We start from the raw sequence: 24365 nt of genomic DNA, 5'->3' as shown, positions 1-24365 counted from the left end.
CCACACTATACGTCCCAGAGATTCCATAACTTGTTCCTATGACTTTGCGTTAGTGGAAAATTTAAATTATGTACACTTTTTGCGTATGCTGTATCGCGAAGAGGAAAATACTTCGTGCAAGAATGTAAGAAAATTAAATACTAATTTTCCACTGAAATCGTCACACGGCAGATAATCCTCAGTTTCTAGTATCATCATGGACTTTGACGGCATTGCTCTCTTGACATATAAACTGAGTGTATTTCCACGAATTTCTTTGGCTCCGCTGTGACCAGACGAAACTACTTTCGTCTGCCAACAACTGTAGGTTCTTTGAAGGTAGGTAGAATTCTAGGTTTTATCTGAAACATATTTACTGTAACTCGTGAGATTTTAGTTCACTCTGGTACATTAATGAATAAAAAATGTACTTAATTTTGCCATATTTCTTTGCCACAAGCGTACTGGATAATTTACAACAGTCACTGGCTAGCAAAGCATCATTTGATGCACTAACTAACAAATTGTTCTTTTGAAGCACAACGTTCAACATTTACTAAAGGTCGTCAGAAATTTTGAGTCACTGACTAGCAAAGCGTCATTTGATGTACTAATTAACAAATTGTTCTCTTGAGCTAAAACTACTAATTAACAAATTGTTCTCTTGAGCTAAAACATTTACTAAAGTTCGTCAGAAATTTAGGCAACTCGTTGGTCCTACACTATAATGTTGACTCCTTCACATGAGGTCACCAACTGTGCTGCGCTCTTGCACACTTGACCCTATATTGACCTCACTGCGAGGGTACTGAAGTGCTGGGGAAGAGATGAGATTTTCAGGAGCACCTTCCACATGTCGTTGCCGATCGTAGCTAGCCCTCGCTAACGTCTGTTGTATCAATATGCGTTATCAACTTTGGTGTGGCACCACGATCTCTGCAAAATACCAGAGGACTCACTCATTGACTATCAGAAATATTTGTGTCCGCATTATGCTTAATCATTCCATCATGGAAGCCCTTGTGTAACGAGAAGATACATCGACGAGGTAAAGTGATCTAACCACCTACTTAACATGGAGTTGCTCCATTTCTGGAACGCAGAATAGCTGCGGTTTTGCGTGGCTTGGATTCCATAAGAAAAATATGTGTGAAGTTTTAAGGGACAAAACTACTGAGGTCATCATTCCCTAGACTTACACACTACGTCAATTAACTTAAACTAACTTACGCTAAGAATAATACACACACCCATGCCCTAGGGAGGACTCGAACCTCCGCCGGGAGGGCCGCGCAGGATTCGGTAAGAGCACAATAGATTTCCAGAGGTATGTGGCATCAGTTATCTCTATATTATGCGCCAGTGTTTGTGCCATCCAGTTCAGATTAGAAGAATTTGATGGCCGAAGCGTCTACATCATTATCATGTTCCTCAAAACTGTAGCAGAACTATAGCTTTGTAACTTGGAAAGTTATTCCCCCGGAAGATGTCACAGCTGTCGGAGAGGATATCAAGCTTGAAGGGATGAAGGTGACCTCTAATAAAGTTCACATTGTACACAGCTGTCATATTGAGTCCAGTTACTTCCACAGGTCCATGGAATCCCAGGTGAATGTCCTCATAGCATAATGTAGCTCCCAGGGGCCTGCACCTGTGACACGTTCCACGTTATGAGCAGCCATTCACCTTTATTACCGACATGTCTGGACACAACCATTGACGTGGTGTAGCAAGAAACGTGATTCATCTCATCTGGCGCCCACTGCTTGAATACTGCTCACCGGTGTGGGATCCGTACCAGATAGGATTGATAGAAGAGATAGAGAAGATCCAGCGGAGAGCAGCGCGCTTCGTTACAAGGTCATTTGGTAATCACGAAAGCGTTACGGAGATGATAGATAAACTACAGTGGAAGACTCTGCAAAAGAGACGCTCAGTAGCTCGGTAGGGGCTCTTGTTGAAATTTCGAGAACATACCTTCACCGAGGAGTCAAGCAGTATATTGCTCTCTCCTGCGCGTATCTCGCGAAGAGACCATGAAGATAAAATCGGAGAGATTAGAGCCCACACGGAAGCATACCGAAAATCTTTCTTTCCACGAACAATCTCGAGAATGGAATAGAAGGGAATAGAGGGTACTCAAGGTACCCTCCGCCTCAAACCGTCAGGTGGCTTGCGGAGTATGGATGTAGACGTAGATGTAGATTTACGTTGATCCACTTTGCCAGTCTCAACAGTCCCGTGCCCAGTTGAGTCACAACTGATGACGCCGTTGGGTCATCATGGGAAGACGTAGGGATCATCAACTGCCGAACTCCATTTTCAGCAGTGTGCGCTTCATAACACTTGTGTCTTAACCAGCATTGCCACAGATCACTACTTGTTCTGTTTCATAGAGCGATCAACCCTCTGACCTCCTCGTTCTGTGACTGGAACTCATCTACCGCCTGTCTGCCTAACTTGTTTCAATTGCTACTAGTACGTATCTGACACTGTAATAAAGAAAATGATTATGGAACTCCAAAAATAACAGTAGTAATTACAGAAACGAATAGCTGTCATCTTTCACATCCCATCTTCCACTAGTGATTTGGATTTATTTCCCTGCAGAGTCAATGAAAGAGAAATTTTTAGTCTTAATTAAAGAAGTAAGTTGCCGCCTGGAAGATAAATTTTTCTGCAGAGAGAAAGACTTGAGAAGAGCAGTCCCTTCGCCCTGGAATGGTGATGGAGAGGCGACGAGTTTGACCTGTGTTAGCGGGTGGGACTTTGTTGTCTTGTGAGAGCAGCCAGTCTTATTACGCTTCAAATTTTCTCTGGTGGAACTTCTAAGGAAGGTCGCCTCTTTCGAGGCGACAGCCTGAGCCAAGGTAGCTGCTAAGCCAAGGCACATTTATCTTATGAAATTTCCTGCCAGATTAAAGCTGCGCGCCGGATCGAGACTCGAACTCGGGACCTTCGCCTTTGGCGGACAAATGCTCTACCAACTTAGCTACCCAAGCACGATCACGTCCTGTCCTCATAATTTTGCTTCCACCAGTACCTCGTCTCCTACCTTCCAAACTTCACAGTTCGAAACTTGCAGGACTATCACTTATGAAAGAAAGGAAATTGCAAAAACGTGCTTGGGTAGCTCAGTCGGTAGAGCACTTGTCCGCGAAAGGCGAAGATCCTTAGTTCGGGTTTCGGTCTGGCACACAGTTTTAATCTGTCAGGAAATTTCATATCATCGCACATTCCACTGCATGGTGAAAATTTCATATTCCGGCACATTTACGAGGATGAGTCAAATGAAATCCTTAAATATTTTTTTAAATATTATTTATTGAGCAGAAGTGGTACTAAGCTGTATCACTTTTCAACATAATCCCCCCCCACGCTCAATTCAAGTCTTCCAGCGCTTACAAAGTGCATAAATTCGTTTAGAAAAAAATTCTATTTGTAGTCCGCGCAACCACTCATGCACCGCGTGGCGTACCTCTTCATCAGAACGGTACTTCTTTCCTCCCATTGCGTCATTGAATGGTCCAGACATATGGAAATCACTTGGGGCAAGGTCTGGTGAGTATGGTGGATGAGGAAGACACACAAAATGCAGGTCTGTGATTGTTGCAACTGTTGTACGGGCAGTGTGGGGTCTTGCATTGTGATGTTGCAAAAGGACACCTGCTGACAGCAATCCACGTTTCTTTGATTTGATTGCAGGTCGCAGATAATTTTTTAGGAGATCTGTGTATGATGCACTGGTGACAGTGGTCCCTCTAGGCATGTAATGCTCCAAAATGACGCCTTTTTCGTCCCTGCCGATGGTTCTGTTCGAAACTTGTTTGGCTTTGGTGATGAGGAATGCCGCCATTCCTTGCTCGCTTTCTTCATTTCCGGTTGGTGGAAGTGAACCCAGGTTTCGTCCCCAGGAACGATTCTTCCAAGGAAGCCATCACCTTCTCATTCAAAGCGCCGAAGAAATTCTTCAGAAGCATCAACACGTCGTTCTCTCATTTCAGGGGTCAGCTGCAGTAGCACCCATCTTGCAGACACTTTGTCAAATGGAGAACATCATGCACAATATGGTGTGCTGGCCTATGCCTCTCCTGTAAACATGCGGCAGTGTCATTCAGTGTCACTCGGCGGTTTTCCTTCACTACGACTTCAACTGTTGCAATGTTCTGTGGAGTCACAACTAGTTGTGCCTGCCCTGGACGAGGAGCATCTTCCACTGAAGTCACACCATTTGCGAACTTCCTGCTCCATTCTTAGACTTGCTGCTGTGACAAACATGCATCATCGTACTGAACATTCATTCGTCGATGAATTTCAATAGATTTCACACCTTCACTATGCAAAAACTCGAATAACAGAACGCTGTTCTTCCCTGGTGCAAGTCGCAAGTGAGGCGGCCATTTTTATACTGATACTGCGAAAGTATGTGTGCATCTGCACTATGCTGCCACCTGCAGGCCATTTTGCACGCTGTTTGTAGCACGCTCACCAACTAACAGGATAACGGCGCGAAATTTCGATTTGTTATCACAAATTTAAGGTTTTAATTTGACTCATCCTCGTATCTTATTTTGCAGGAGCAGCTTGTTTCAAGTTCCTATATAAAGGGACGTAGGGATAGGCTGGCGCCATGCCGATTGGTTACCTGCACGCTTCTCTTCTTACGTCGGAAGGTCTAATCGATTATTTTCAAAATTCTTTTAGGAGAGAGATTCGAAGAGCTGATCTCCTCTCATCTCATTGGGTAGCCACTGGTTCCAGTTCGTGGTCGGCTAATGCAATTCTAGGGGCGATTTCTTTCTCGCGGGTACGCTAGACAGAATGAAGTACATAAGATTTCCGACTGCCGGTAAATTTCGCCTGGTACAGACTCTACTATCAGACTCTAATGGCGACTCTTCTTATGGTAAGGGCTGCATCGCGCTGGTAGTCGATGTAGATTTATAGTGAACAGAATGTAGGTTCGAGTAGGCATAATTAATTCTTAAGGTATTTCATGGGGATGTCCGACTTACCCAGTACCAAGTTAATGATTTCATTAATTCTTTTCTCTTACTAAGGTGTGGGCTTTATCTTAGTGAATTATTCCTAAACATTTTTTTTAAGATTGCCCATACACTGCCAAGTGGATACCATTAACTTCTTGTATCTCTCAATAACACCCCCCGTTCACATGAGATGATCAATACAATTGTTTCTGCACCATCAGTGAACGTAAATTTGAGCTACATCCGTAGAGATGATAATTTTCATTTTATTTTACCAGTTCCTTGTGGCCCACTCACAAGTTCTTAATGTGGAATCGTAGTAATTCTTTCTCATATTTACAAATATTTCTTCTTTTGAATATATAAATAACCTTTATGTTAAGTTTCTCATTCGTGTCCTCGTGATTACCAGTAAACTATGCACATCTGGACTTCTTGTATCTACACAATCCCTGCCTCTACCACCCAAAAATTTATTCGAGACTGGCACCGATGATTGAACATTACATATCTCAACACAAAGGGAATGTTCTGATTTCCGTAAAATCCAGACAGGATCAGCTACTACACCAATAAATCGATGGCCTCAAGCGGCCACGTGAATAATATGGGGACCCTTTTTCAGGAGTTTTTCGTACCAATCGTCATGTGACAAAACGAATTACGTCTGCTGCTACGGTCGCGGGTTCGAATCCTGCCCCGGGCATGGTTGTGTGTGAAGTCCTTAGGTTAGTTAGGTTTAAGTAGTTTTAAGTCTAGGGGACTGATGGTCTCAGATGTTAAGTCCCATAGTGCTTAGAGCCGTGTGAAGAATTTCAACGAATTACGTAGTGAAGATAAAGAGAATGTTTTTCGCACAGATATACAAAATTATTAATCGTTTTGCTGGTGCACATCAATTAATCCTTGTTTCTTTACAGTTTAATTTTTGTGTGCTGATTTTTTATACACATCCACGTGTGCCCTTTTTTTGTTCTGGCCTTCTCTGTTTCGCCTGTTTTTTCATGGAGTTGTTACACCAGTGTTGCAACTCTACGAGAGACTTCTACATATCTATGTCCACTGTTAAAAAGATAGTGCCAGATCGTGTTTTAGCTAAAATGTACGCTCCTGAGGATGTGCAGCAAGAGTAGGATAGGGGGAGCGTCTCAGTCCATGAGTAACGGTATAGCTACGGAGACGATTAACGATGAACCTGCGCAACTAAATGAGCTGCACTTGTTGCTACTGACAATGCAGTTAAGTGTTCATGTTGCATGTTCCAGTTCCGTATGGCCAACTAATACTTGCTTAATATACAGGGTGAGGCACTAACTATTGCCACCAAGAATAACTCCGAAAGTACGATAGGAGCTGAAACGTTTGCGGGACAAAAGTTGCATGGGACAACGGAGGCCATAATATGACGTTGGTTTTTTGTTGATAGGTGGGGTCGCTTCAGAGATATGAAGGTCAACTTTGTTTTTTTAAATGAGATGCTATAATTTGGTACTTATTTTCTGATAGCGACTATCGAGACGAATCCAACGATATGTAACAGTAAAGTCTTTGAAGGTAAACGAAGGTCACAAAGGTGGCATGAACGTCCATTGACAGAAGGTGTTCGAAGTGATGACCACTGGTATCAATGCAGTGCTCCAATCTTCTTATCACAGATTGAGTGGTATTTCTTATCACATCGGCACTTACAGAAGCACATGCTCTGACAAATCTCTCTCGCACATCTTCAGGTGTAGTTGGAACAATGTATTTTACGAATCCCCACAAGAAAAAATCCAGAGGCGTCAAGTCTGACGAACGAGCCGGCCATAACACATCTGCTCCGCGTCCAATTCAACGGTTTGGGAATTGTTTCTGCAACTCATTTCTAGCCGTCAGCGAAAAATGTGCCGGACACTGATCTTGTTGATACCACATTCTGTTCCTTGTTCCTGAAGGTATTTCTTCCAATAACTAATATTTCTTGCAGGAATATGGTGTACTTCCTACTACTAATATTTCCTTCGATGAAATAGGGGCCTATAATTCTGTCCTCCAGAATCTCACACCTTACATTCACCGACAACGGTTTTTGGTGTGCAACTTGCGCAGCCAACATGGATTTTCAATTGCCCAATATTGCATGTTATGCAAATTAACATTTCCACGGTTTTTGAATGTAATGTCGTCAGTAAATAAAATCAAATTAATAAATGTGTCATCCCTCATAATCTGAAGTTCGGCCCATCGGCAGAATTCAGTGTGACGCACACAGTCTGTACCAGTTGATTCTTGGTGGTGACTGATATGGTAAGGATGATATTTATGGCGATGCAGAACACGAACAACACTACTCTGGCTCATGCCAGACTCCCTTGCGATTTCACGCGAGCTAACACAAAGATTTCGAACTACAGCGGCAAGAGTACCAATTACCGTTTCCTCATTAGTAACTTTCCTTTTCCGGGTATGTTTCCGATGCGTTGAAGATCCAGTTGTCCTCAATTTATCATAGACATATTTAAATGTATAATGTGTAGAGTGAGTACGCTGAGGATATCTTTCAACGTATAAGTCTCTAGATCTCACTGAATTTCGTTGGCATTCTCCGTAAATGACATGCGTGTCGACTTGTTCTTCGAAGGAATACATCATTCACATTCGCTTGATTCGGCAGTACTAGTCTTACCGTTCCTATTAGTGTTGTATTGCGAAACCGTCGAATGGTGTTTAGATGTCAAACAAATGTTCAAATGTGTGCGAAATATTATGGGACTTATCTGCTAAGGTCATCAGTCCCTAAGCTTACACACTACTTCACCTGAATTATCCTAAGGACAAACACACACACCCATGCGCGAGGGAGGACTCGAACCTCCACTGGGATCTGCCGCCCAGTCCATGACTGCAGCGCCTCAGTCTGCTCGGCTAATCCCGCGCGGCTGTTTAGATGTCAATATCACGTTAGATGGACACACAGTATTGGGCGAATATTTACTACTTGCACGATGTACGAGAGAGAACTGTCAGACCAAGTGCTTCGGTAAGTTCCGATGTGACAAGGAATACAACTCAGTCCATGTTAAGCAGATCGCAGGACTGCATTGATACCAATGGTCATTACTTCGAATACCTTGGGTAATTGGACGTACATGCCAACTTTTTTGACCTTCGTTGACCTTCAAGGACTTTACCGTTACACATCGCTGGATTCGTCTCGATAGCCGCTATCAGAAAATAGGTACCAAACTATAGCATCCCATAAAAGAAAGTTGACCTTCATATCTTTGACGCGATTCCACCTAGCAACACCAACGTCATATTATGGCCCCCGTTGTCCCATGCAACATTTGTCCCCCAAACTTTTCAGCTACTATCATACTTTCGGAGTTATTCTAGGTGGCAATAGCTAGTGACTCACCCTATATAATTAAAGTAATTGTTCCACATGTTTATAATTTTTTTCTTTTTCTTACATAAACGTCCTTTCCATTTCTTTTTTTATCTTTGTCCTCATGAGATACCACACTAATAAAATGCCTCCCCTATCATTTAATAATTTGTGGAAGATCAGCACCCATGATTCATTGAAGAGGGTAGCTCTGTGCTATCCAGTGTCGTAAAATATCACATCGTTTCCTCAATAATCAAAAGAAATTTTGTTTGTTATCTGTTAGGTATACCATGATGTATTTTGGTCTGTTATTAGGTAGAATCATCTCACAATGCACTCATTCAAATTAGTTTCAATCATCTGACTAGGAATTGGTGTTAGCTGCATTCTACGTACACTAGTAGGCAACAAGAAAATTAATTAAGTCCTTAGTGCTGTGATGCAGTTAGATGATCGTAGTGAGAGATCTACAGTATAAGACTGAGGTTGACACAATCTATGAGACACATGCTGCAGGGAAAAAAACTGGCTGCAGAAAGCTGGTGCATTAATGAAGACGTAGAGAATCCCTCTTTCACACTTTACTCCTTTTTAAGTTGTTTTACGCTTCATCTACATCTACATCTACATGACTACTCTGCAATTCACATTTAAGTGCTTGGCAGAGGGTTCATCGAACCACAATCATACTATCTCTCTACTATTCCACTCCCGAACAGCGAGCGGGAAAAACGAACACCTAAACCTTTCTGTTCGAGCTCTGATTTCTCTTATTTTATTTTGATGATCATTCCTACCTATGTAGGTTGGGCTCAACAAAATATTTTCGCATTCGGAAGAGAAAGTTGGTGACTGAAATTTCGTAAGAAGGTCTCGCCGCGACGAAAAACGTCTATGCTGTAATGACTTCCATCCCAACTCGCTTACCATATCTGCCACACTCTCTCCCCTATAACGCGATAATACAAAACGAGCTGCCCTTCTTTGCACCCTCTCGATGTCCTCCGTCAATCCCACCTGGTAAGGATCCCACACCGCGCAGCAATGTTCTAACAGAGGACGAACGAGTGTAGTGTAAGCTGTCTCTTTAGTGGACTTGTTGCATCTGCTAAGTGTCCTGCCAATGAAACGCAACCTTTGGCTCGCCTTCCCGACAATATTATCTATGTGGTCCTTCCAACTGAAGTTGTTCGTAATTTTAACACCCAGGTACTTAGTTGAATTGACAGCCTTGAGAATTGTACTATTTATCGAGTAATCGAATTCCAACGGAGTTCTTTTGGAACTCATGTGGATCATCTCACACTTTTCGTTATTTAGCGTCAACTGCCACCTGACACACCATACAGCAATCTTTTCTAAATCGCTTCGTGACGTGAATTACATTTTATGGTGTCGAATGTGTAAATAAATAATGCTTCTCCCATCGTCTGTGTTGTACTAATGGTAACAGATAGTGTAATACAATTCTGTTGAATTTACAGTTCTTTAACAACTAAATTCCATTACAAACACACTATCGACAATTTATTGATTTCTTCATATATAATGCTCTTCCTTTTAATAGAAAGTTTCGTGTATTGGATGTTGGTTCTTATACAGGGTGTCCCAGCTATTTTGTCCACCCAAAATATCTCTGAACCAATAACAGCTATTGGAAAACGACTTTCACCGGTATCAATGTAGGGGTGGGGCCCATGAATGTACGTATTTGAAAATATTCTAAAACGAAAGCATATGTGTTTTTTAACACAAACTTATGTTTTTTAAATGGACCTCCTATATTTTTTCTTCAGAAATCCATAGCATGACAAAGCACGTACACAATGGCGTTGATTGCATCGCAATATTCCCATTACATCCCGAGATATTGAGACGCGAAGTTGACGCTTGAAACACCCGACATGCGCCGCTAGCGCACGTCCGGAGACTCAGGCGTGAACCCCATGCTGCCCGAAATCGCAACAGGATGGCAGCAGACCGTATTATTCGTTTCGGATCTCTTGATAAGTATGGAACTGTGATTCCGCATGTCAATCACATCGCGATTACGGGCAGCACGGGGTTCACGCCTGAGCCTCAGGACGTGCGCTAGCAGCGCATGTCCGGTGTTTCAAGCGTCAACTTCGCGTCTTAATATCTCGGGATGTACTGGGAATATTGCGAATATTGCGAAGAGTTTTACTTTTAGTGAATCAAAATTTACGAAGTAAATAAGTATTTTTTCATTTATCCGGAACCATTCTAGTCGCAAAAATGGGAACATGTATCTACTTGAATTACAGCTCCAACTACCAAGAATCAAAACAAATGTTTAAGACAAAATTCACTTAATTTTTTATGTAGAACCTGATTCTGCAATAAAAAATGGGGGTTCCCATCTGAAATTTTAAAGTTTCCTCCTGCCACAGCCACAGGGGACTGGGGTGGCGGGCTAATTTTAACACCAGCAGATGTCGCCCTCGAAAATAATCAACTTTGGATTCTACACATTTTTTCATGTGAAGCTTATTTTTCGAGTTATTCTGGTTTGTCACCTTAAAATTTCCACCCTTTATAAATGGCCGTTGTATCATTTACGTTCAAGCCCTCGGTTTCCGTTTTGGAAATTTTGCCTAGCGTGGCTGACATTTATTGAGAACTGTGCCACACTTTATTTACACTCAGATAACAGGATTAGTAGAGTATATAGCTTCCATGAGATAATCTCAGCAACTCTCATATGAAGACTGATCCGTTAATGCATGCTTCTCCTGCCTGCCCCTCATGTAGAGAACTGAAGCGTCAGGGTACAACGTGCGATTACGGTACTGCGTCAACGTTCAGGGTTGCACTCGATAACTCTCCTTCATGTTCAATACGGTGACGATGTTGCTGCTGCTCCCTCCATCCAACGGCGACATTAAACACGACGCTCACTTTTGCACTATTTATAGAAGCACCTGGCAAAAACGTTCTAGATCTATGTACATACTCTGGAACTACTTTGACGTTCACAGCAAAGGATACTTACGATTGTATCAAATATCAGAGTATCTATAGACCCATTTGTATATGGAGCACGGTAAGAACGACTGCTTATTCGCATCTGCGGCAACTAGTCTAACCTTGCCTATGGGAGCGATACCTAGAAAACCACAGTAAAGCCTCATATTCCACCTAACACCAGTTCTTGTATGTTTTTGTGAAGGTTGCCGCTAAACAGTTGGGTCTTTCTTCAAGTGTCTGGCCATTCAGATTTGTCAGCATTTCTGTGACACGCTCTCGTGAGGCAAACTATTGTGGACATTCGTTCTACCATTCTTCGAATACGTTCGATATCCACTGTTCGTTTTATGTCTCATGATCGATACATCCTTGCACAATATTCTGGGGTTGATATATTTATAAGCAATCTCATTTGTAGATTTATAACGTTTTCCCAGTATCCTACATGTCAGAGCCCCAGTTTCAGCCCACGTGATCATACCATGTCATATCTCGACAAATTGTTACACTCAGTTATTTATATAGGGTGCCCCAAGATGAATGGTCAGCGTTACTGGATACGACAGAAATACTCATTTGAAGCAGAAATCGTGCGCTATTCCAAATGGTTATTCAGATAGAGCATATTTAATGTACTATATTAGTTATGGAATTATTATGGAACTGATGGCTTTACATAAAACTGTTTTTAACCGTACTTAACAAAGCGCTGCCGAATAATTCAGACTAGTTTGAAAACGCAGAAAATTTTAGTGACTGTCGAGAAATCACAAAGGGAGTCCCCATAGGGTTCAGTTTTGAGTACACTCTTATTCCCACGGCAGAAAGACCAAAGAAGTCGAAAGTAACAAGGTAAGTTGGGCTACATTAAACGTCTAAGTGTTTCGGGGTATAAGACACATACGTGTGCACCACTAGCCAAAAAACAAATATACATTAAATGTCTTCTATCTTGGAAACAATACGGAATAGGGCATATGTCCAAATGAAGTTTTTTGAAGCAAATGCGCGTTCCTGTCATTTTCCTTAATGCTGACTATACCTCTTGGGACACTCTGTGTTACTTGACTCATTCCAGCCAAGATTCATTGAAATTTTAGTCGTGGGACACTGCGATTTTTCTTTTTTTGAGGTGGATAATTTTACATTTCTTAATATTTATAGCAAGTTGCCATCTTTCTACCAATTTGAAATCTTATTAGAATGTGAATAATTCTGCAGCCGTTTTAGGCGGTCGGCTACTTCATTAAGACGTCTACTTCGTCTACAAAAAGATCTAGACTTTACAATCAGTACTGTCCGCTATTTCATTAATATGCAACATAGAAATCAATGACCGTCGCGCTTGCCTGATACACTCTTGAAGGTGCTTCTACATCTCTGTAGGGCTCTCCATCCTAAATCACTATTTCGGTGACGTGAAAACACTACAGTAATTTACAGTGAGTCCTTTAATTACTCTATTTTTAACAAATCATCAAATGTAGTAACAATAGAGTGGGATATAATTTTATACATTTATTGCCTTTTTCTGTTTAATAATTTAATGATTACAAAGCAATGTGTCAGCACTTCAGTGGCAGTGTTGCATTTGTCACACATTAACTCCGGTCGAATCGACATTCTCCTATTGTTGAACATACTACAAAGTCAAACTTTCGTAAAATATCCACATATCTGGTCGGTAATGTTAGTTTACCTTCTTATAATATGGAATACAGTTACTTGCGTTGTTATGAATGCTTCAAGTACAAAGAAAATAAATGATCCAAATCGCCAGTTCGATGTTTCTGTTTTTCTTAATAATGATAATTTGCGATTCTAATTCTGTACAAGTGAATTTCGAAAGTCCCATGTCGCAGTTGTGTTGTAATTATAGAAATTATCATGCTCCCAAACCCAAAATAGTGGCTGAACCTTTTATACGTAAGATCGATGTGACTTTAAACAATTTACTTCCCTTGGTGGTGATCGAATATGGCGACATGCAGCCTGTTTTACTTTCAGGGGCATCCATCTTGAATACACAGGGAAGCAAATATACAAGTTGTTCAATTATTTTACCAGCTAACTAAAATTTCAGCTTGAAGACCTTCTTGCGTAACGACGTGCCAGTAAGTTAAAAACAACAGATGACAAGCAATTGAAGATGGCACACAGGAGGTGCAGCACGTGAATATCTCTCACTGGCCAGACACCGCTAGCTTCGATTATAGTTTTGCAGTATGATTACGAAATTCATTAAATAAAAAAACTTCACACACAAAATATAGACAGCCCTAACATGAAGCTCTATAGTTTAAGAAATCTGGCTTTCACTTCGATACGATTGCTTACGGCTTCTTACACTCTGTACAGCTTCCATCACAAACGAAATCTTTCGTTTGTCTTCTGACTGTAGTTATCATAGTTTTTAATATTTTCAGTCAGCACAAACTTTTGTGTTAATACGCTTTCTATCAAGGAGCAGTGTTTATGACAATTCTTTCAGACACTACTCAGTAAGAACGTTTAAGCTAATAATTCTAATTTCCGTTATTTTATGCGCCAAAGTAAATTAGGGGCAAAATCTCGTCAGACAAAAAAGGGATTAACAGGAAATAGTACTTAAACAAATTTTCAATTTTACATGATATAAGAACCATACAGAGATCTCACATAGTGTACAGTTGTCATTGTTGTTTATACTTTACAGGGCGTAATCACAAAATTTTTATCCCAAGGTCACACTCTTTCCCAAATACGTACATATACAGGGTGTTACAAAAAGGTACGGCCAAACTTTGAGGAAACATTCCTCACGCACAAATAAAGAAAAGATGTTATGTGGACATGTGTCCGGAAACGCTTAATTTCCATGTTAGAGCTCATTTTAGTTTCGTCAGTATGTACTGTACTTCCTCGATTCACCGTCAGTTGGCCCAATTGAAGGAAGGTAATGTTGACTTTGGTGCTTGTGTTGACATGCGACTCATTGCTCTACAGTACTAGCATCAAGCACATCAGTACGTAGCATCAACATGTTAGTGTTCATCACGAACGTGGTTTTGCAGTCAGTGCAATGATAAAAAATGCGGAGTTGGCAGATGCCCATTTCATGTATGGATTAGCACGGCACAATAGCCGTGGCGCTGTACGTCTGTATCGAGACAGATTTCCAGAACGAAGGTGTCCCGACAGGAAGACGTTCGAAGCAATTGATCGGCGTCTTAGGGAGCACGGAACATTCCAGCCTATGACTCGCGAATGGGGAAGACCTAAAACGACGAGGACACCTGCAGAGGACGATAACCCTAATGTCAGCGTCAGAGAAGTTGCTGCTGTACAAGGTAACGTTGACCACGTCACTGTATGGAGAGTGCTACGGGAGAACCAGTTGTTTCCGCACCATGTACAGCGTGTGCAGGCACTATCAGCAATTGATTGGCCTCCACGGGTACTCTTCTGCGAATGGTTCATCCAACAATGTGTCAATCCTCATTTCAGTGCAAATGTTCTCTTTACGGATGAGGCTTCATTCCAACGTGATCAAATTGTAAATTTTCACAATCATCATGTGTGGGCTGACGAGAATCCGCACGCTATAGTGCAATCACGTTATCAACACAGATTTTCTGTGAACGTTTGGGCAGGCATTGTTGGTAATGTCTTGATTTGGCCCCATGTTCTTTCACCTACGCTCAATGGAGCACGTTATCATGATTTCATATGTGATACTCTACCTGTGCTGCTAGGACATGTGCCTTTACAAGTATGACACAATATGTGGTTGATGCACGATGGAGCTCCTGCACATTTCAGTCTAAGTGTTCGTACGCTTCTCAACAACAGATTCGGTGAACGATGGATTGGTAGAGGCGGACCAACTCCATGGCCTCCACCCTCTCCTGACCTTAACCCTCTTGACTTTCATTTATGGGGGCATTTGAAAGCTCTTGTCTACGCAACCCCGATACCAAATGTAGAGGCTCTTCGTATTCGTATTGTGGACGGCTGTGATACAATACGCCATTCTCCAGGGCTGCATCAGCGCATCAGGGATTCCATGCGACTGAGGACATTTTGAACATATCATGTAACAAAGTGTTTGAAGTCACGCTGGTACGTTCTGTGGCTGTGTGTTTCCATTCCATGATTAATGTGATTTGAAGGGAATTAATAAATATAGCTCTAACATGGAAAGTAAGGGTTTTCGGACACATGTCCACATAACATATTTTCTTTCTATGCGTGTGAGGAATGTTTCCTGAAAGTTTGGCCGTACCTTTTTGTAACACCCTGTATACGTCCCACTATTGTATCACACCAACACAGATGTGTTGAAGGATAATGGATCTGTATTCTGGAGGGTGACGCTTTAAATACCTGTGCGGTCATCCTAATCCAGGTTTCCCCTGAGTTTCCTAAATCTCTTAATGAAAATGCCGAGATGGTTTCTTTGAAAGGATTCACTCGATTATCCACCCCATCCTTCCCCAAAAAGAGATTGTTCTGCATGTCTAATGTCCTCGTCGTCGACGGGACGTTAAACCCAAATCTTTGTTCCGTCCCATCTCGTCATACCACAGTCCTTAATGTTTCACCTCTTACGTATAGGTCATCACAGATTTTACTTCAGTGACCTGAACGACACACCTCAGCACGTTCTGCTGTAAGGGACTTCGGTGGTAGTTCGTAGACCGTAAGGTCTGGCCGCAGACAAAAGTGTTGTCTAACAGTCAGGCCCCTCGTACATCAAGTTCACCTGGCGAAGTACGAGTAAGATGTTCGAAGTGAGTGGCAGATGAGCACAGTTTGGTTGATATCCTCTTACTCTCCGTACGCACAATACGGTGAGTCCACCCATGCTTCTTCGCTACAGATGTCGTTAAAGCACCCCGATGGATTTTTTACAGTGCCAATCTTAAACTCCGTTCTATCACTGATTTTTATCATACTATAAACATGTAGCAGTTATGAGTACGAACCTGTTTCTCTTCTTCTTCTTCCCCTTCTCCTCCTCCTTTTCCCTTTTCTCGTTTTCTGCGGGAAAGGCATTGTTGTCATATGTGTGGAGACAAACGCTACTGATGGCTGGTGGCCCGATGCCTTCCTGGCGCCAGCATTCTCCCCCCGGAAGGAATCTGAATACGCCACCTGTCAGCGTTCCTGTTCAAGTATGAGAACGTTTTCTAAATGATGCCGTAGCGTTTATATGAGACGGTACGCGTGTTCCGACCCTGTATGTGGGCAACCGCATAAAACCACACCCAAATGGTCTGCTCACCAGGCCTCGTCGTCAGTTCACTAAGTGGAGTCGATTCTGAATAGCCTTGGTTCGCCTGCACTTTAACGTGCTCGGCTATCCGGCCGGGTGATTGCTTTAAACCAAATTATGTATGTATACAGTTTACAAGTATAGTCACAACAATGTGACCACTTCCCACGTTCGACCTCAACGTGCCGTAATCACTCATAGACAGCAGTTGTCAGCACTAGAAGCGGAGAGCGTATAAAGCGTGCCGTGATGCGGAGACAGGGGGGGGGGGGGGGGGGGGGAGGGGGAATGGGGCACAAAGCAGTGTAGTCGTTGTCGTAATGCGGAAACGATTTATATGACATCCTAAAGGGCATGGTCATTGACTTCCGGCCAAGTCCGGAAACATTTCTGAAATGTCTAAGTCTGTAAACCGTTCGCGTGGCGCAGTGGTTAAAGCCTACCGTGCATGACAAAATGGCTCTAGACAAAAGCGGCACCGAGGCACTGTGCACCACGTGCCATAGATGACAAAGGTGAACCACAGCTGCAGAGATGCATACGGGCGAACAGACGTACACTGTTGAGCAGCTGACTATCCAAATGAACCAGATGGCTACCAACAGTGTCTGCCCAACGAACGTTCTGCGACCTTTGCAGCGTATGGGCCTCTGCAACAGGAGCCTGGTTCGTGCTCCCATGCCGACTGCTGTTCATCGGTGACGAAAGCAAACACCCTGTAACAATCGTCGCAAGGATCCAAGCCGGTGGGGAAAGAGTTGTGGCCTGGGAAATATTTTCATGGCATTCCAGGGTGATCTAGACATTCTGTGAGGTACAGTGGATGAACACAAGCATGCATCTATCCTTGAGGACCATGCTCCTCCATGCACGCAGTCTGTTTCTCCACGGCACCACGGCTCCTACCATCAGGGCAATGCAACGTCTCACACAGCTCGCCGTGAAGTTTAGCGTACTCACCTGGGCACCACATGCCCTGAATTTAAACGCAGTCGAGAATTTGAGGGACTACCTCATTGTAGCTGTTCGTGCCATCGACCCTCATTCGATAAACTAGCGCAGCTGGCCACTGCCCTGGAGTCGGCATGACTCCACATCCCTGTCGGTACCTTCCAGATTGTCACTGACTCTCCTCCTGCACATCTCACAGTGGCCCCTGCTGTAAAAAGTGGTTACTCAGCCTTCTAACAGATGGTCACATTAATGTGACTAGACGGTGTGTAACTTACATTTAAACATCTACATCTACATTTATACTGCGCAAGTCATCCAACGGTATGTGGCGGAGGGCACTTTACGTGCCACTGTCATAACCTCCCTTTCCGGTTCCAGTCGCGTATAGCTCGCGGGAAGAACGACTGCCGGAAAGCCTCCGTGCGCACTCGAAACTCTCTAATTTTACATTCGTGATCTCCTCGGGAGGTATAAGTAGGGGGAAGTAATATATTCGATACCTCATCCAAAAACGCAACCTGTCGGAACCTGGACAGCAAGCTACACCGCGATGCAGAGCGCCTCTCTTGCAGAGTCTGCCCCTTGAATTTGCTGAACATCTCCCTAACGCTATCACGCTTACCAAATAACCCTCTGACGAAACGCGACACTCTTCTCTGGATGTTCTCTATCTCCTCTGTCAACCCGACCTGGTACGGGTCCCACACTGATGAGCAACACTCAAGTATAGGTCGAACGAGTGTTTTGTAAGCCACCTCCATTGTTGATCGACTACATTTTCTAAGGACTCTCCCAATGAATCTCAACCTGGCACCCGCCATACCAACAATTAATTTTATATGATCATTCCACTTCAAATCGTTCCCAGATATTTTACAGAAGTAACTGCTACCAGTGTTTGTTCCGCTATCATATAATCATACAATAAAGGATCCTTCTTTCTATGAAATCGCAATACACTACATGGTGCATTTGCAATAACATAATATTGATTCGGATTAGTGCTACATCATATTACATTTGCGATGAGCACGGAATAAGGAACTCGTTTTCTTTGTTTTGTCTTGCTCCATTGCTTTCTGCTGTCTGTCACCAAGCATCTTTAATTCCAAACAACTGACAGCATATTGCACGCTGCGTCAACGATTCAAACATTTTAGGATAATTTCTCTATTAGAAGTAAAAATGTTTTTAATTAATCATTATGATTCCGAAATACATCCCCTTTATACTGTGTCGCAGCTACACAGTGTAAAAATGTTGTTCCCAAAGTTCATTAATTTGCGTAAACTCGGTGAATGCATTATTAAAGTGACGGCAGTTTGTTTCGACGGAAACGGCATTACGAGCGATAATATTAATTCATGATGGAGTCGGTGGAACCTAGATGGGCGACGATAAAAGAACGGACAGACGTAGCGGCGTAAGGAATTCAATTACATCGATATCTCCACCGTACCGCACCGATGGTAATCTTTATGGCGCGGCCACCTCGGCAGCCGTCGCTTCTCGATAAGTAATTATGGGTTCATTAACATTTTGTGAAAATGACGAAAGCCATCACACTATTCACCGTTCTGCTGCACTGGTCAGCGTTGTTTCTCATCTGATGTCCCTTACATTACGTCAAGCTGTAATAACAAGCACTTAGACTGTTCGATAAAAGTAAGCCATCTGACAGAAAAAGACAGGGCAGTGCTATATCGTTGATTTCTAACCGAGAGACAATCATACCAGATATCTTCCCAGGTGTGACATATGGAATATTTGATTAATACAACCCAGTACGTTGTACTGGACGATGGCGTTCTTCAAGTTCTGGAAACAGATGAAAATCGAATGGGTCCAAGTAGGGATTGTATGGACGATGAGAGATGACTGTGAACCCAAGGCGTTGGTTTGTTGCAGATGTCGCGGCGCTCGTGTGCGGTCTCGCTTTATAACGTTGAGGGAGGTGTTCCACGTGTGAACGAACTATTCAGCACTTAGAAAATCGATTTCAGTATGCTGTTTCTCACGCACCGGCATATTTGCGTTACGCATGGCCATGTTCCACGTTACAGTTCGTAGTCCTCTAGCCACAGAAGTCTGCAACTTGCGTCAGCGAAATGGGAAAGTCGACCGAATAACATGCATGGTATATAACACGTTACAATTAACAGAATGTTCCGGACTATCATGCCATGGTCGAATGGATTTCACCTTAAGACCGATCGTGTCATCCCCATCTGCGGAGGACATTTTCAAGAGAAATCGTAGCTTCTTTGAATGTCAAATTCACACACTGGCTCGTTACTCGAACATTCAAATATACTACGATCTCCCTTGAAAATTCCTCCGCAGATGGAACGAAACGTTGGTCTTTAAGGTGCAATCCATTCTACCTAGGCGTAATAGCCCGAAACATTTTGTTAACTATAACATTTTCGGCCGTGAAAGTTTACGTGTCACATGTAATGCCTCAACCGATACTAAGAACGGTATAATTCGGAGACATTACCATTCAGCATGCCCTCGTATTTTTCAGTGCTACAAGAAATAACTACATAGCCTTCGCCTAGAAGACTTTCGAAAGACGTTTTGAATCATTTCACCAAAAACGATTTTTAAAAAATGCCGTTACTGCCAGTAGATAAATTCAGATTTTTCGGCTCCTCATGAGACCCGAGGAGACGTCTAATGTCCACGAATCCAGCAGTACCTCTTGAACGGTGTGGGTGAGGAAACAGATCAAGACCGCAGACGAACGATGAGACTTGTGCACATATTTGAGAAATTTTTTGCTGCGAATTATCCTCGCTGATCCCTGCTTCCCTTTCAGATGAAGTTTTCCTTCCAGGAAGTCAAAGCTAATCGAAATCTGTATCATTGTAATTTCAATCCTGATCTCATTTTAATTTATTTTCTTTTGTGATTCCCTCAACGTCAACCGATTTTCGTTTACAACAACCCAAAAGAAAATCTGTCAATGTTATAACGCAGATCACTTTAAATGAAGGTATGGCATTGTATAAACGACATCATGGAAAATTATAAATATGTTTTGCCCAAATTATAGTTTACAAATTCGGAAACGGTTTTCAGAATCTCCGATTCCCAGTTATTTAGTAAAATTGAAAATGATCTGATCGCCGCAAAGACAAATACTGGTGTACAACTACAAATTATCTTGATTTTTATCTCATGGAACACTTTCTGGATGAGATGACACAGAGACGTACATTCTTGAATCCTTCCAACCTGAAGAAAGACACACTGCAGAAAGCATAGGGTAGCTATGATTAGACTTTCGCTACTTGTTGGGGCACCCGAGAAAAACTGGTAATCGTAGGACAATGAGACATTGTGGAAACATTTGTAAGGAAATGCAGAATATAAATAACAAACAAACCATTGAAAGAAACACATTTTAATTTCCACATGAGAGAGTGATATTGTTAATTGCATACCATGTTTACGTTGCGGGACAGACACGTTGCTCATTGTGACGACAGCCTGTACCCACGACAGCCTGGAACCGAACTAGAAATTGCTCTACTGTTGCGCGAAACTACTGAGGTATGATGTTGGTTACCTCCCTCGCTTTGCTTATCTTCAAACTCCAACGTGTCCTTCAAGTAAGCCACGGCCAGAAACGACACGGGTTCAAATCTAATGATCTTGGTGGCCGCATAGCTTGGAACCAATCTTCCAGTGATTCGGTTTTCTCCAAATAAGGTGTTACGTTGCAGCCGAGTGACCTGGCGAACAATGTAAGGTCGAACTCCTGCGTGCATCAAAACAGAGTCCAAAGCACCTCTCCCGTGCAGCAGGAGCTCTGTCCAGCCCATTACACTGCCTTTGACTGATTTTGTGTGCGGCTGGTTATGCCTCATGACTAACATTATTTCATGCAGTCCACATAATTGAACAGGATGAAGCAAATTTGTACCCAAATTTTATGATGCACTTGCATCATAATCATAATTGTCTTGGGATAAATATCATAGCGAATGTTATGTTTTTAATTCAGGTCTTCATTTCACTGGTCATTTGTGGTGCTTTGAGCATGGCAGACTAAATTCCATTTATTTTATGCATTTTATGGTCAGTGTTCCAAATATAATTTACTCTGCTTTTCTTGTCTTGGTATCGTTATTATTTTACCTCACAAGTTTCTGTTTTGTACATTACGGATCGATTAAGAAAACTTTATTTACGATATGAGTATTAGACAGAGCGTAATTGGTAAAAGTGCAGGTATTTCTGTTGGTGACTGAGATTGGTGTACTGAGCAACATTAAATCAATATTTACATCATTTGCAAACTAATAATTATAATTATTACGAGTAGTATGTTTTTAGGTTCGTTAGTACCTCCAAGTACATGCCAGAAACCAAAGAGCAAAAACAGATCATTGCTGCAGATCATGAGGTTTCAGTTGATGCACCGTCTGGATATTGTATGGGTACCAGAGTAATACAGACAGCAAAACTTTCCGTACTGTTGACCGTGGGATGGACAGTTCTCGTAAATCTGCACGAGCACTGGCACTGGCATAAGGATGTGCTTTCTGGTCAGTTGCAGCAACAACAACTTCTTCTATAACTTCTACAAGGAAAGGACGCCTTCCTCTTTCAGATGCCACACTGAGCTCATCCGTGTTTTCGAATGCCATTGTCATATTTTTAAACCATTTTATGACATCGATCCTTTCCCCAGACCCTTCAGTCGGAGATGCTCTCTCAGTGCAACATTATAATTGGTGTCCCCCCCCCCCCAAATAAAACAGTTTCATTAATAGTTCATGTTCTCTGTTCTCGATAGCCATACTGTTCACTCGCATTATTGCTAGTCACATGACAACGTGGATGTCATAGCGTGATAAAAAGTGTGCACAGCACCAGATTTACACCTGATAGAACTAATTTTAAAATCGCTTTGGTATCGATGCATTAGAATATGTACAAAGTTCCGCTGCCATACGATAATCACAGCCCACACTGGGGCTCTGTGAGTAGCTACACTTTAATTATAACTACCCGGTCCAGCTGCTGTTGCAACATAGTATTTTTACTAATTCCGTTTACGTTTACTGTACTACGGATTGTCAACTTAGTCACGCGCAACCGTGTGCTATTTGACGTCTTCTGTTCAAAAGATGTATGCATCACAAGGCTCCCTTATCCCGTGTTGATCAGATTGCTGTGTAGTAGATTGCTACAACGTTTTCCTGCTATTCCTTCGCCGGCCGGAGTGGCCTTGTGGTTCTAGGCGCTACAGTCTGGAACCGAGCTACCGCTACGGTTGCAGGTTCGAATCCTGCCTCGGGCATGGATGTGTGTGATGTCCTTACGTTAGTTAGGTTTAATTAGTTCTAAGTTCTAGGCGACTGATGACCTCAGAAGTTAAGTCGTATAGTGGTCAGAGCCATTTTTTGCTATTCCTTCTTCGAGCGTCAAGTTACCTTTTCCTGGACGCCATAGTGATTGCTCCCGTAGCGTGTCCCTCCTTGTGGTAAGATATTTTCAAATAATTGTTGCTGTATTGTCCAACGACTGCAGTGCCACAATAAAGTCTGCAACGCACAACGATACCACAGACATTAAGAACGACTCGTTGCTATCGGCAGCGACGAATAGGAGGCACTCCTGAAGACTCGCCCTATCGCTCAGTAGCACCAGCGCATGGAGGTCGACATAGAGCCGAGCACGAACTCGTTCGGCAGCAGTTCGTGATCTCCGACGAAGCAGTCGATGTCATCTAGTTAAGACGCCAGTGCCATTCCTGTCTCAGATGGAACTGTACTTCTGTAAATGTTGTACTTCAAGAGAAGAGTGATGCTTTACAGTTGTAAAAAGTCGACACATACCTGTGACAATCGATTGCATAAAGTGTAATGCCACTTTCTCGGAAGAAAAATGAAAAAAGAAAAAATAGCAACCAATACCCCAAAAATTTCACCAAAACAAGTTCCGAATTCCGTGAAAAGTGAACAAGTAACCAAAGTTCCATTTAACACTATTATTTGGATAATAACCAGTAATTGAAACAAGAACCTAATACTTGGTAATTTATCAACTTACAAAAGAAAGATAGAATTTCAGTAAACTCAAACTCAAAATCATAGTAAATCGCAAAATCTTTATAATTAAAATTAGCAAAGTAGAACCAACGACCTCAGAGAATACTTCGTGTGAGTACTCTTTGAGAATCGTGGGTAATGGCAAAGGAAAATTTGATCCATTGTCACTACGTTACGAGAGTTAGCCGAAGCTGGTCAGACTTGCTTGAGTATTCAATGAACTGTGGATGAAGCCCGACCAACAGGCATTACATGCATTGAGCAAAAATAATAGTGCATTTCGAATGGATAACTTCTAGCTAAAATCTAGATCTTCCAATAAAATTTAAAAAATGACGACTGATCGCTGAAACCTATAATTTACAAATCAGTATAACAGTCGCAGAGTGCAACAGCTTTCCCAATGGAAGGTAACCTAAAGTTTCATATGTTGTAGTGTCGATCAGCCATCTCCCAGAATTATCAAAGAACACACAGTTATGACTGGACTATTGTAGTTTCGTCAGATCATAACACTTCTCCCTGCGACTTAATATTGCCGCGTGCACCTCGGTGCCTAGGTGGTAACGTTCCAGTCTTGGATTACCCGCCACTCCTAGGATTTTAATCTGTTAATCATTTATTTCACCTGTGCCAATGTTCGTTAATGAGAAAAAGCCGATTTGCACCCCGATACACAGTCCATGCTAAACTGTACGGCATCCCACAGCTTGCTGGATAAGTCATTTCAAAGGTCAGAGGAAGGCAACGGCATACCACCT

This window comes from Schistocerca gregaria, chromosome 6 (genome assembly GCF_023897955.1).
Source record: "Schistocerca gregaria isolate iqSchGreg1 chromosome 6, iqSchGreg1.2, whole genome shotgun sequence".
NCBI lineage: Eukaryota > Metazoa > Arthropoda > Insecta > Orthoptera > Acrididae > Schistocerca > Schistocerca gregaria.
This window is presented reverse-complemented; position numbering follows the sequence as displayed.